The 13,477-nt window shown below is 35.1% G+C and overlaps 1 protein-coding gene across 2 annotated transcripts in view; it reads left to right on the plus strand.

The window, feature by feature from the left end:
• Nucleotides 1–1,673: 1,673 nt before the first annotated feature.
• The window catches only part of LOC115956018 (disease resistance protein At4g27190-like), a 28,629-nt gene continuing 16,825 nt past the window's right edge, over nt 1,674–13,477 (plus strand). The window contains exons 1-3 of one of the 2 annotated variants that reach the window (XM_031074468.1): nt 1,674–1,906; nt 3,878–4,018; nt 4,193–4,288. The gene's annotated coding sequence lies outside the window, so the exon portion shown is untranslated. The remainder of the gene's footprint in view (nt 1,907–3,877; nt 4,019–4,192; nt 4,289–13,477) is intronic. The other variant, XM_031074469.1, reaches the window with a different exon arrangement.

The raw sequence follows: 13,477 nt of genomic DNA on the forward strand, positions 1-13,477 counted from the left end.
ATTAGGTGGGGGGTTTGGAGAAATAGAAAATGAGATTGACTAATCCATCACCACCTCTCCTTCCACTTACCATTTATCAATCCAAGCCAACTCCATGGCTTTAAAAACTTGGGGACTGAAGATGAATTCTTCCATTTTGTTCTTAATTTTTAGTTATAAATGTGCAAAATGTCTGATGTATATATTGGGTACATATGCAAGAACAAAAACAATGGAAATTGTTGGTCCGATTTTCGAAATTGCAAAAATGATATTTGCTCCAATTTGTGATTGCTACAATAATTATAGAGGCGCGCTGATGAACGTAGGATAATTCTCAAGAACAAATGGCAGGATTTAGAACGTTAGAAGTTAGACACAGCCTCTAGAATGAAAGCACAACTTCTTCCAGGAAAGACACCAAAGCAAGAAGTTGAAGGATGGATCCAAGATGTAGAAATTAAACGATGAATGGTGAAATAGAAGTTCAAATCATATATACATCTATTTACTATGGCATCTGTATTGGACATTAAATCATTCTAAGCCACACGATATCATTTTGTTTATTTTTTTTTATTTTATTTTTTATTTTATTTACAGAATCACGTATTATGGGTTTATCACTAACAGCTGTGCTAGAAGAAAAGAAAAAGACAGGTCACAAAAGAGGTTGAAGATGAAGCTAATACAAGGGAGACCATGAGTTGAGTGATGAGATACATGGAAAAGCCGAATATCAATTAAAATATTGATTGTAATAGGGAATGAAAGAAAGATAGGAATAATATATGTATATATATATAATGTTATTTCAATTCTATCATGTAATCATGTTGAGCTAGTTGGATAAAGATTCCCTTCCATGATTAATTTTGAATAGTTACTTTAATAAAACGAAACCAATCCGTTCACTTTGTGACATCTACAAAGCCACTTTATCTGCCTCACACCAAACTACTTTACCCCCTATGATCATTTCCCAGCTGTAAAGACTTGAAAAGCAAGTCCACATGATTTCTTCCTCATCTATTTCCACTTATTTTATGCTACAATAATACCCCACTATGTCATTTTTTTATTAATGGTACATGAAGTGGAACACAGTCCATGCCCCATGGGACAAAAATAGGGATCGAAAGAAAGATATGAGTAAAAAAAAATCTCAGGCAAAATTTACTGCATGTGACTAAAGTTATTTAGTCATATAGACTTTTTTGAAATTCGAGTTTGTCAAACTCAAATTTCAACCTAAAATCGAATTTATCAAACTTGAATTTTAATTAGTTTAGGTTGCAAATTGGAACTCGATTTTGGGATTGAAACTTAAGTTTGACAAATTCAAGTTTCAAAAAGAATCTAGATAACTAAATAATTTCAATCACATGCTATTCTCCTAAAATTTTCCTTAAAAAAAAAAAAAAAAAAAAAAAAAACTATTAAGCAAATTTTGCCAAAAATCTCATGTTATTTCAATTCTACCATTACCATGTAATCAGTAATCATGTTCAGCTAGTTGGATAAAACAAAAGTAAAGCCACTTTTTCCGGCTTTACCAAAGAGCGTTACCCCACAATGATATCTCCTTGTCCTGCAGCGAATTGACCTGAAAAGCAAGTCCACATGATTTCTTCCTCATCTATTTAACTTAATTATGCTACATTACTATTACCTTCACTCTCTTTTACTTTTCGTAGTTTCTTCCAAAGGATTAGAATTTAGCAAGAAGGGTTGCTTTGTGTTATCTTCTTGACCTCTGTGTTTTTCTTTCCTTGTATGTTACTTATTAAGAGCAGCAGCATGACAAAAGCCAATCAGTCTCTGTATTTAAACTTCCCCTCGAATTTCTAAACAGTTGTTGCTATTTTTGTATGTTTGGCTTTCTTTTGGAGATAAGAGGACTGGTAAAATCTTTGATTTGAATCATGTGCGTATGAATTTTTTTTTTTTTTTTTTTTTTTGGTTTAGATATTTATAGCTTTTGATGATTGTACATTTTTTTTTTTAATTTAAAAGATAATATTGTAATTTTTTAGGAGGAACAGCAACCACATCAGTCCATGTATTTTACACTAAAAACCTACTTTTTCTATTTTACACATTCACTTTTACAAAATACCCACATCAGTTCATCTATTTTACCACCTCTTTTATTTAAATAATCAATTTTCTCAATTTTTTATTATTTCCTCAACCAACCCCTTTATTATACGCGCGTGTTCTCTCATTTTTTCTGATACAGCTCTCTCTCTCTCTCTCTCTCTCTCTCTCTCTGTGAACCTATTTTTCGTTCTCATTTTTTCTGATAAAGCTCTCTCTCTCTCTCTCTCTCTCTCTCTGAACCCATTTTTTCTGATACAGAGACTCTCTCTAAACCCATTTTTTCTGATACAGCTCTCTACACCCATAACCCATCTCTATACCCAAATCTAAATCAACTCTCCCTCTCGATCTATACCGATCCACAGCTCCCTAGCTCCCTAGCTCCGATCATCTCTATACCGATCTCCCTTTCTAAATCAATTTTCTGAATCATCTCTATACCGATCTCCCTAGCTCCGATCCACAACTCCGATCAGGCAAGCACCGATCTCCCTAGCTCCGATCCACAAGCACCGATCAGATCCGACCAGATCAGATTTGACCGAGATCTCCCTAGCTCCGATCCACAAGCACCGATTAGTTATTGTATCTTCCTAGCTCCGATCAGGCAAGACCCATACCCACGAGCTCCGATCGTTCCAGTCAAGTGTATCTCTGTGTTTTTTTTTTTTTTTTTTTTCACTTTTGAGCAAGTGTATCTCTATGTTGATTTGTCTGTGGATGTGTTTGGGTTAATTTTCAGTTGATTTTGGGTTTTCTGTTGATTTTGGGTTAATTTTCAGTTGAGTTTGGTTAATACTCTGTGCTACATTGCGGTGTTTGGTGGTGGCTCTAGGTTTGGTGGTTGGGTGGTTATTCTGGCACGCTGGGTTGTTGTAATGGTTGGGAAAGAGAAGTGGTTTGACAAAGGAGAGAAAATAATATAAAAAAATTGTTTACACGGTGAACAGTAACCGTGTATATATGCACGGTTTCTGTTCATTTTGCAAGACATCTTGTATATTTAGACATTTTTACATGAACTGATGTGGAAGGATTTTGGGGTAAAATGTGTAAATTGGAGCACTTTTTGTATTTTAGATGAGTATCCACGAGCTGGTGTGGATGCTCTTAATAGATATATTTTTATTTTAGCTATCGTTTCCACTAAAATTTTCATTCATGTAAAAGAAAACTGAAAAAGTGGCCCTTCTTTTATATACTGGGTCCATACTTGATTCCTTAACCTGCTTATAGTTTAAAATAAAATTAGAGGACAGAAAAATTGTTCTTTTATTTTTAGGGCTAAACATTTTGTAAGGAAGGAATTCCTTTTTTTCTTTTCTTTTTTACTTTTTTTCTATATATTTTCTTAAGATGGAGAAGAACCATTTCATAAAGAAGATTTAATTTTTTATGGTTATCAAAAAAAAAAAAAGATTTAATTTTTTATTAATCTATAGGAATATGTGATATTAATACATTTAAATTGACTTGTTATTCGTTATTAATTTGAGGGAAGAAAATTCAATGTGATAGTACCTTGTACATCTTTAGATTATGAAAATTTTAATTTTTTACTGTGAAATGAATCATTTCCATTTGAAAGCAAACCAAGAGAACCAATCATTTCTGCAGCAATTTGTCTCCTTTAAAGCTTTTTTTTTTCCTTCTTCCATATGACTTACCTTGTATTGATACTTTTCTCCCTTTTTCATCATATGGTATTGTTTGTTCGATCTACTTCTCATTGGGCTTAGAAGGAAACCGATGAGCTTGTCATACTTTAATCTCATTGCTATATGTCGACTTTCAGGTTCTACTAAGAAGAATCAGATCAAGGTCGTGACTGAGAATTATCAAACTCCGTTTACCCAGTTGGACAATTTGGACATAAAATTTAGATTTACCCAGTTGCAAAACTGACCCAAATATGAATACAAAGACATAGGAAAAGGTTACCACTTTTCTTTTCCTAAGCTTTTGTCAAATGTCACAGTTTTGTATTGCTTAGACTCTTACCTATTAGTATTTAGTCTTTTTAACATTTAATGCTTATGCCTTAAATGTTTTTGATTCTTTGACTACGAATTTCCCTGTTCTCACGAAACAAACATATATATTTTGGCAGGAAGGTTTGGCGGCCTCTTTATTATCTCCTCTGCTTCAATTAGTGTGTTTCTACTTTATTCAATCAGAGTCTATCAAGAAGTGTACGCTTTTCAGGGTATATACTTTTTTGTTGTTAGTTTCTTGCATGCAATAATTAAGACCTATGATTCTTATGTTAAACCTAACTAAGTTGATCTGTTCCTCCATTCTAGTTTATGCATAATGCAAGGAAAAACAAAACTTGTTCTGCTCTAGCTCTAACCTCTAGGTGGTTTGTATTACTTTGTTCTTTATGATTTTGCATTAGGGTACGTTTGGTAACTGTTTTTTTCTCTTATTTTCTGTTTCCAAAAACAATTTTATATTTTTGAGACTAAAAACTTGTTTGGCAACCCAAAATGGACAAAAAACAAAAATTGTTCTTAAAACTCAATTTGTGAAGGAAACTGAAAACATGTAGAAGGCTGTTTTTAATTTCTAATTTTCAAAAGTAATGAAAATACGCATTTAATTTAATGAATCTGTCTCATTTAATGAGTTAGTATTAGAATTCAAATCCTAGTAACAACATATTTTAGTATTTTTTTTCTTCATAAAAATATATTTTTTTAATTTCAACTAACCAAACATATTTTTTATTTCAAAAATACAAGAAAAATGTTTTTTTTTATATTCCCAAAAACAAGTTTTTGAAAATAGAAAACAAAAATTGTTACCAAACATAACCTTATATTTTCTTATGTACTATAAATCTTTAATTATCATATGTTTGAGATTAAAGCTATCAAAATATTAATTACCCTTTTTTTTTCCTTATAAAAAATTTCCTAAAAGGATTCAATATTAAATGCCAAACATTTTCCTATATTATACATAGTGTTTGTTTTATTTGTAAATAATTTTTTAAAATTATAAAATTTCTATTAGAAAAAAACCCATATAGATGTGAATAAATTTTTTAAAATTAAAATATAAAAATTAATATAATCTCATTTAAGTTCACTTGATAAATTTATTGCTAGAAATATCAAAAAATTTAATATAAAATTTAGGTGAAAATCTCACAAATGAACAAGAAATTCATCAAAGAGAGTTAGAAGATATTGAAATAAAATAACATAAAGATAATAACGAAAATAATTATAATGATGTTCAAACATGTAATATAGAAATTCATGATTATATAAAAAGACTTAATTCTTTCTCAAATACATGTATTGCCTACAAAATTTTATCAACAATACTTGCTATAATTGCTTCTATAGGAAGAAATTTTTCAAAATTAAATTGCTAAAATCTTACTTAAGATTGATCATGACACGTGAATATTTAGTGTATTTACCAATTATCATTAAAAAGGATATATTAGCCAAATTTAAATATAAAAAATTAGATTCTCAAAAAAAAAAAAAACAAAAAATTAGTCATTAATTAATTTGCATCTAAATAAAAAAGAAAAAGAAAAATGCATGTTAAATAAAAATTATAATATAAAATTTTAAATAAATATTACTTAATTGATTTTTTTAAAGATATAAACTAACATAGATACTCTAACACAAAGGCACACCATAATTTCCACTAAAAAATTATAGTAACTTTTAAAAGAGGATGATGCAAGTTATACCACAAACATATCACAACATATATTCTTAAGCAATGTGAGACAACTGATATTAAATATAAAAAAACTCTGTTTAAAATTGTTGTCTCAAGTTTTACAATTGTATTGAAACCCAAAATCAAAATGAGTGGAAGAGGAATAGTAAAATTGGGTTTAGTTTTTATAAATTGCTTTGAGAGGTGTATCAGTTAGCATGGCAGGGAAAAAAAGTGAAAATTTGCGAATATTAAATGAACCATTAAACTAAAAGTATGACCGTTTTTTTTTTTCCCTATTGTCAAAAGCTCACCCAAATTGGTGATCATTGCTGAACTATTCAATCAATTATGATAGATTATTAGTTGTTAAAAACTCATCCAAATGTATGATAAAATATGTTCATCTTTTCATCAAGGCAGCAAAGTTACTTTAAATTTTAACCATTGAATAAAAAATAATAATAAAAAAGTAAAATTAATAAAAAAAATATTTTAAAAGGGAGTGGGGTTAATTGCATGGTGATCTCAATCCTGAGTGAGCGCTTTGTGAGATTTGAAGGTAGGTGTTTAGTTACCCATACACGTTAGTCAACAGTCATTAATTTTTGGGGGTTTATTCAGTGAGGTTTTGTTCAAATATATCATGACACCAAGCTTTTAGAGGCAGTCAATTTTGACTTTAAATCACAATACAATAATTTCTTTTTGAATGATTTTTTTTTTTTTTTTTAAATGAGAAGAGCACAATGAAACGATTTTCTTTTTCAAAAAAAAAAATATATTTTGATAAACTTTTTTAAAAAATTATATAGCTTTCAACTTTCAAGATCTATTATATATGGAGAAATAAAATAAAACATAAAGGTTTAAATGAATATTTTGAATAGAAAATGTTGATATCCGTAACTTAAGGCAAAAGATGACGCTAATTAGACCATGACTTTTTCTTTTTCTTTTTTTTTTGAGAATGAAGCATACTTATTTTATTAATCAAATAAGGTTGAATCAGCCTAGACAATATGGCGTATGTCTAGTGGTACATCTTCCATCCAGACAGTTAAATTAAGCTTATTAATAGCCCATCTAGTCAATGCATGAGCAACAGTATTCCCTTCACAGCGTACATGAGAAAAACTAACTTGTTGAAAAGAATTAGACAAAAGTTTAATGTCCTGTAGCAAGTGACCATGTAAGGCCAGAGAAGGACTTGGGTCTTGGAGCTCCTTGCAAATGGTCTCTGAGTCTCCCTCAATGACGACGCTGGTGATATCAACTTCTAATGCAAATTCCACGGCTCTCCTTGCTGCTAGCACTTCGACCTGAGCCACTGTTGTTGGGAGTGGCAGTTGTTGCGACAGTGACACCATAACTGCTCCTTTGTCATTTCTGATAACAATGCCAACTCCAGCTTTCTCTTGCTGGGAAAAGGTAGCACCATCATAGTTCACCTTGTAGGTCCCACGGTCCGGTGGCTTCCATTTGGTGTGATTTCTGTGCTGCAGCTTTCCCACAACGGGATGAAGGAGCTGAAACTCTGTTTTTCGGTCTTTGGACAGAGTATGTATTTGATCCAAAGGGTAAGTTGTTTCCTTGAAACATATCTTGTTTCGATGATTCCACACAGTCCAGCTCGTAAAGGCCAAGAGAGCAGCATCTAACTTCTCTGTAAATGCTCGCTTGAAAATCTCTTTGACACCGCTGCCTTTCATCTCCGTGAGCCATCTCCATTGGGGGTCCATATTCCACATAACCTGCACATCAAAACAAAAGAAAAGGGCATGTGAGCAGTCTTCTTCTCCCGCTTTGCAGGTTTCACATTGACCATCTTGTATTATCTTCCCGTGACACAGATTCTTCTTGACAGGTAGTGCTTCCCTGCTAGCTCTCCATACAAAATTTTTAATCTTGCTAGGGACCTCCGTGCCCTATACTTTCTACCAAAAGGCTGTATCTTGAGCTGAACTCTGAGATTGCTCCGAATTCTCATATAAAAATTGGTAACCCGATTTAACCAAGTAATTGTCCGAGGGAGTGAACGGCCAAATCAACTTGTCCGATTGATTTGTAGAACTCAGAGGAATGTTCTTGATAATCTCTGCTTCTTCCACAAGGAACACATGATCAATAACTTCAATCCTCCAACTTCTAGTCACCGGATATATTAGAACTTCCACACACGAATTTTCCTGACCAAACAGAACTGGAGTTGATATTTTGGCTGAGGATTTTGATGGCAGCCAACTATCTCCACATATCCTTATCTGCTTCCCATCTCCCACCCTCCAAAGTGCCCCTTTTAAAATAACTTCCCAACCTTTTAGAATACTTTTCCATGCATATGAAGCCGAGGATGAGTCCTTTGCATCTAGAATAGTACCCCTAGGAAGAAATCTGGCCTTAAACACCCTATAGAACAAAGAGTTGTCATTGTGGAATAATCTTCATGCTAACATAGCAAGCATCGCCTCGTTAAAAATTGTTAGGTCTTTAAAACCCCTTCTCCCTTGATCTTTATGTTGACACATGTCCTCCCACTTCACCCAGTGTACTTTCTTCCTATCTCCTCTTTAACCCCACCAAAATTTCCTTATGAGGGTCTCAATTTCATCACATAAAATGACGAAGAGTTTAAAACAACTCATCGTATAGGTGGGTATTGCCTGGATGAGTGATTTGATTAGAACTTCCCTTCTGGCTTGAGACAAGAGCTTGCCTTCCCCACCCTGCAACCTTTTCCAAACCTTTTGCTTCAGTTGTTCAAAACTTGCTCTTTTATTCCTACCCACCATAGATGGCAAACCCAAATATTCTTTGTATTGCTCCAACTCGATTACTCCAAGGGCTTCCATAATCTGCCTTTGCATATCATCTGAGGTAGATTTGCTAAAAAAGAGAGTTGTTTTGTCTCTATTCAACTTCTGCCCTAACACCTTCTCGTAAGAAGATAGAATATCCATCACCTTCTAACAATCATGAATGGTAGCCCTACAAAACAAGAGGCTATCGTCTACAAAAAATAGGTGGGTTAGTTTAGGGCCATTGCGATAAATAGAAACTCCCTGAATGTCATCTCTTTCAGCTGCTTTTTGGATCATCTGGTGTAGACCCTCCGAGCATAGTAAGAATAGGTAAGGTGATAGTGGATCACCTTGACATATACCACGGCTCGGTTTTATGTCTCAAAAAGGTTCCCCATTGATCAATAGAGGTAATACACTCCATGACTAAAGCCACCCACCGGTCATTAAATCCCATTTGAATCATCACCGCTTTTAAGAAAGACCACTCAACCCGGTCATAGGCCTTACTCATATCGAGTTTGAAAGCCATGAACCCTAAATTACTAGAATTGTGATTTTTCATATAGTGCAGTGTTTCAAAAGCAACTAGAATATTATCTATAATAAGACAACCTTTCAGGAAGGCCCTTTGATGTTCTGAGATAATATTGGGAAGCACTCTCTTCAACCTGTTTGCAAGAACTTTTGAAAAAAATTTGTACAACATTATAGAGGCTAATGGGTCTGAATTCAGTAACATTCTTTGGATTTTTTGTCTTAGGGATCAAAGTAATGAATGTATGGTTTAGAGACTATGGTAGGGAACCCGAATTCAAAAAACACAAAATATCATGAATTACACCACCTTTTACTAACTCCCAAAAATTCTGGAAAAACAATAGAGGCATCCCGTTTGGTCCAGGCGCTTTGAGCGGCGCCATCTGCTTCAAGGCCAATTCAACTTCCCAAGCATGAAGTTAACCGGTCAAACACTCATTCATATCCTCTATGACATTCTGTGGAATGGAATCCAAGTCTGCCACTGAAGCTACTGGGTTGGAGGATGAAAATAATTGTTGATAGTAAGCAAGGAAAATGGCCAAAATCTGGTCTGGTTTAGTACACCAAATATTTTCTTGATCTTTAATCCTAGTAATGAGATTCCTACGTCGCCTCTGTGTTGCTCGACAATGGAAAAAAGGGTGTTTCGGTCTCCGTCTTTTAGGTACATGGTACGTGACCTTTGGCGCCACATTCTTTCTTCTTTGTCCATAAGTGAATTAATCTCCTTTTTTAGCTCAACAAGTCTAACCGAATTCCCTCCCTGACATGCCATGTTCTCTACCCGAGTAAGTTCCTTTCTTTTTTTCTCCAACTCTCTCCTTACGATGCCGAAACAGTTTCGACTCCATCTTGTTAGTGCTTTTCCACAGTTTTCAACTTTCTGAATACCCTTGTGTTCCCTTCCTCGTTGAATCTAGCCTGCCAAACTCCCTCCATAGTTTCTCCACAACCCATGTCACCTAACCACATTTCTTCAAATCTGAGCACTTTTTTCCTCAGTAAACAATCCAATTCCGACTGCTCTATCCACAGAAATTTATGATCGGAAGTTGTGTTGTCCACATGGTGAACCCGAGTACCAGGATATTTTGCAAACCAATCGTAGGAGACAATCGCTCTGTCTAGCCTTTCCTATATTGAAACCCCATTGCCGTAATGTTTACTCCAAGTAAAAGGAGGACCCTTGAAGCCTATGTCCCTAAACCCGCATTCATCTAGCACATCAAGAAACAATTGCATCTGTCCATGCGGTCTTACCCGCCCTCCAAGCTTCTCCGATTGCTTAACAATCTCATTGAAGTCCCCGGCGCACAGCCAAGGTAACGAGTTTTGTTGGTGTAAATGGTGAAGAAGGTCCCATGACTCATGCCGTTTGTGTGTCTCAGGCTCACCGTTGAAGCCGATAAACCACCAAGCTGCCTCTGAGTTTTTATTGATGACCATATCAATATGGTTCAAAGATGAGGAAACTACATCAACTAAAATGTCATTCTTCCAGTAAACCACTAAACCTCCACCTTTGTTTATCCTCTGAACAAAAAACTTCTTGTCAAAACAAATCCAATCCTTCACATAATCGAGCCTTGCTTCGTCTGCGAGTGTTTCGGCTAAGAACACGACAACGGGAGCTTTTGCCTGCACCACATCCGCAAGCTCTTGAACTGCAAGTTGGTTCCCAAGCCCCCTAATGTTCCAAACGATGCAACTCATTGCGTTTGGCGGGGCTAGGAACCAGCCTCCGCCATTATCTGAAAGTTTTCTTTATCCTCGTGCGAAACCAGAATTTTCTTGCATGGTAACTCACTAAGATCAACAACCTTATCAATGGGACGCTTCGAACCAACGAAATCTTCTTGGGTGGGTGTAGTGCCAACAAATTCACGTACAAGACGCTTCCGTTTTGTCCGAGATGGGTTCTCTACGTGCATGGAAGCATGGGGACGATTTCTCACATCATGGAGTTTAGATGCATGAGACCTAAGAGGTTGATTCATCTGTGGTGGGGCCTGTGACGTATTCTAAGTAGGTGCCAGCTCAGACCTTAATTTTTCCATGTCAAAAGTCTGGGAATTTTCCTTTTGAGGTGCTTCATTCTCAGCAATACCAGAAGTTGGGAGATCCTCATAAATCCCAAGTTCCTTATCTATCTCCTTTAATTGCTATGCAAAATACTCTCCTTTATTTCCGTGATCCTGGGGGATAGAGTTTGTGTTGCCATTCATGGACGTGGAATTTTGGGCTTTTGAATTCTAGAAAATCGCAAAATCCGCTTCCATATCAAATGTTTCCTTATCGGGTTAGAGCACTGGTTTTGACTTTGGCATCGTTTCTGCCACCGGACTGGATTTCGTCTCCCTTCACTGCCGTGTAGACATATTTTCCACCATATCCTCATAGAACGCAAATACCCAGACTACACTTTCCTTTGCTGGACCCGATTAAATGGCTCTAATCCAAGAACCGAATTGCTGATTTTCTATTCTGAAGGTGCCCTTACTTTGGATCCAGATGTCATAGTCCCTATCACCATGATTAAAACAACCACACCAATAACATATGTTAGGTAAGCATTCATACCTGAAACTTACCTATGTTTTTCCTCCTTCCTCAAAGGTGACTATCCTCCCACGGCTGAGTGGTTGATAAACATCCATAGTGACCCTTATTCTAATATAACTGCCTCCCTCACTGTCAGAGACCCTCGTTGATCTATCCACCCGAACAATTGCCTCATAGATGTCTTCAACGATTGATTTATTCCTATAACCAATTGGGATGTTGTGTATTTGAACCCAAAAGGTCACCTTGTCAAATTTTAAGTCATCAAGGGGAGTTTGTCTTTCATACCTCTCGAGAACCACCAAATATTTGTCGAAACTCCAGGGTTCGCCGGAGAGAATACGATCAATATCCTCCATATTATCAAAAACAAAGAGAGCCTTATGGGATCCTTCCTTGCTCACCATAAATCCATTATCTGCCCTCCAAAGTGGCTTGAAAGTCTTAGCTACTGCCTCCATATTCAGTGCATGCTTGGTGAGAAAATGAGCTGCTATGATATATTCTTTGGAACACCTATCTTTTTCAAAACATAAATCATCACCTTTCCTCTCGGACGGAGATAAACAGTTCCAATGCCTTGTGAGATCCTCCATAAGAACAAAACTAAAGAAAGAGAAGAGAAAGAAAAGAAAGAATAAAAAAAAAACAGATACTGTCCAAGATTAGGGAGAGACGAAAACAAGAGTACTATTTCCTAAAACCCCCCGAAAAAGAGAACCACAAGCCCTACATGTGACTCTGTCATGAGAGGGGAGAAGAAACCTTACAGGAAGGAAGATACTACAATTCTACTGCCTAAGATAGGGGGAGAACCACCATTCTCAGCAATAGAGAAACTTTATCGTGTAGTAATTAGACCATGACTTGAGTGATGAGATCCATGGAAGTGATGGAAAACCGAAAATCAATGAAGTAATAGTGATTAGTGAAAGAAAGGAACTTTAAGAAAGATATGAGCATAATAAGTCTCATGATATTTCAATTCTACCATGTCATATCTTGTCCTGGGGGTAATTCTACTGTACCTAAGGGAAAAAAAAAGTGCGGTACTTAATAGGCAACCTGTTATACCAAGTTACCCAAACATCACATTTGACAGTTTCAATCTCATATTGTGTAGTTCCAATATTACATTTGATTGTTCTTTTGTCACATTTAATAGTTCTTTGACTTTTTTTTTTTTTTTTCATATCTGACAATTCTATCATTACATTGTGCAGTTCCAACATCACATTTGACAGTATTTTTGTCACATTTGATAATTCCCTTATTTTGTTTCTCATATTTGACGGTTCCATTTTCACATTGTGTAGTACCAACATTATACATGACTATTCTTTTATCACATTTGGTGGTTCCCTTATCTTTTTCTTATAATTGATGGTTTCATCCTCACATTATGCAATACCAACATTACATGTGATTATTCTTTTGTCACATTTGATAGTTCTCTTATTTTTTTCTCACATTTGATGGTTCCATCCTCACATTGTGCTGTTCCAACATCACATTAAATAGTATTTTTGTCACATTTGGTGGTTCCTTTTTTTTTTTCCTTACATTTGATGGACATTGTCACATTCGGCAGTACCAACATAACATTTGACAATACTTTTATCACATTTTGTGATTTTTTCTCACATTTGATGGTTTCCATCTTCACATTGTGTAGTACTAACATTACATATGTTGTACTCTTGTCACATTTGGTGGTTCTTTTATTTTTTTTCTTACATTTGATGGTTCCATTGTCACATTAGGCAATACTAACATCACATCTGATTGTACTTTTGCTA

The sequence above is a fragment of the Quercus lobata genome, chromosome 8 (assembly GCF_001633185.2).
Source record: "Quercus lobata isolate SW786 chromosome 8, ValleyOak3.0 Primary Assembly, whole genome shotgun sequence".
In the NCBI taxonomy this organism is placed as follows: domain Eukaryota; kingdom Viridiplantae; phylum Streptophyta; class Magnoliopsida; order Fagales; family Fagaceae; genus Quercus; species Quercus lobata.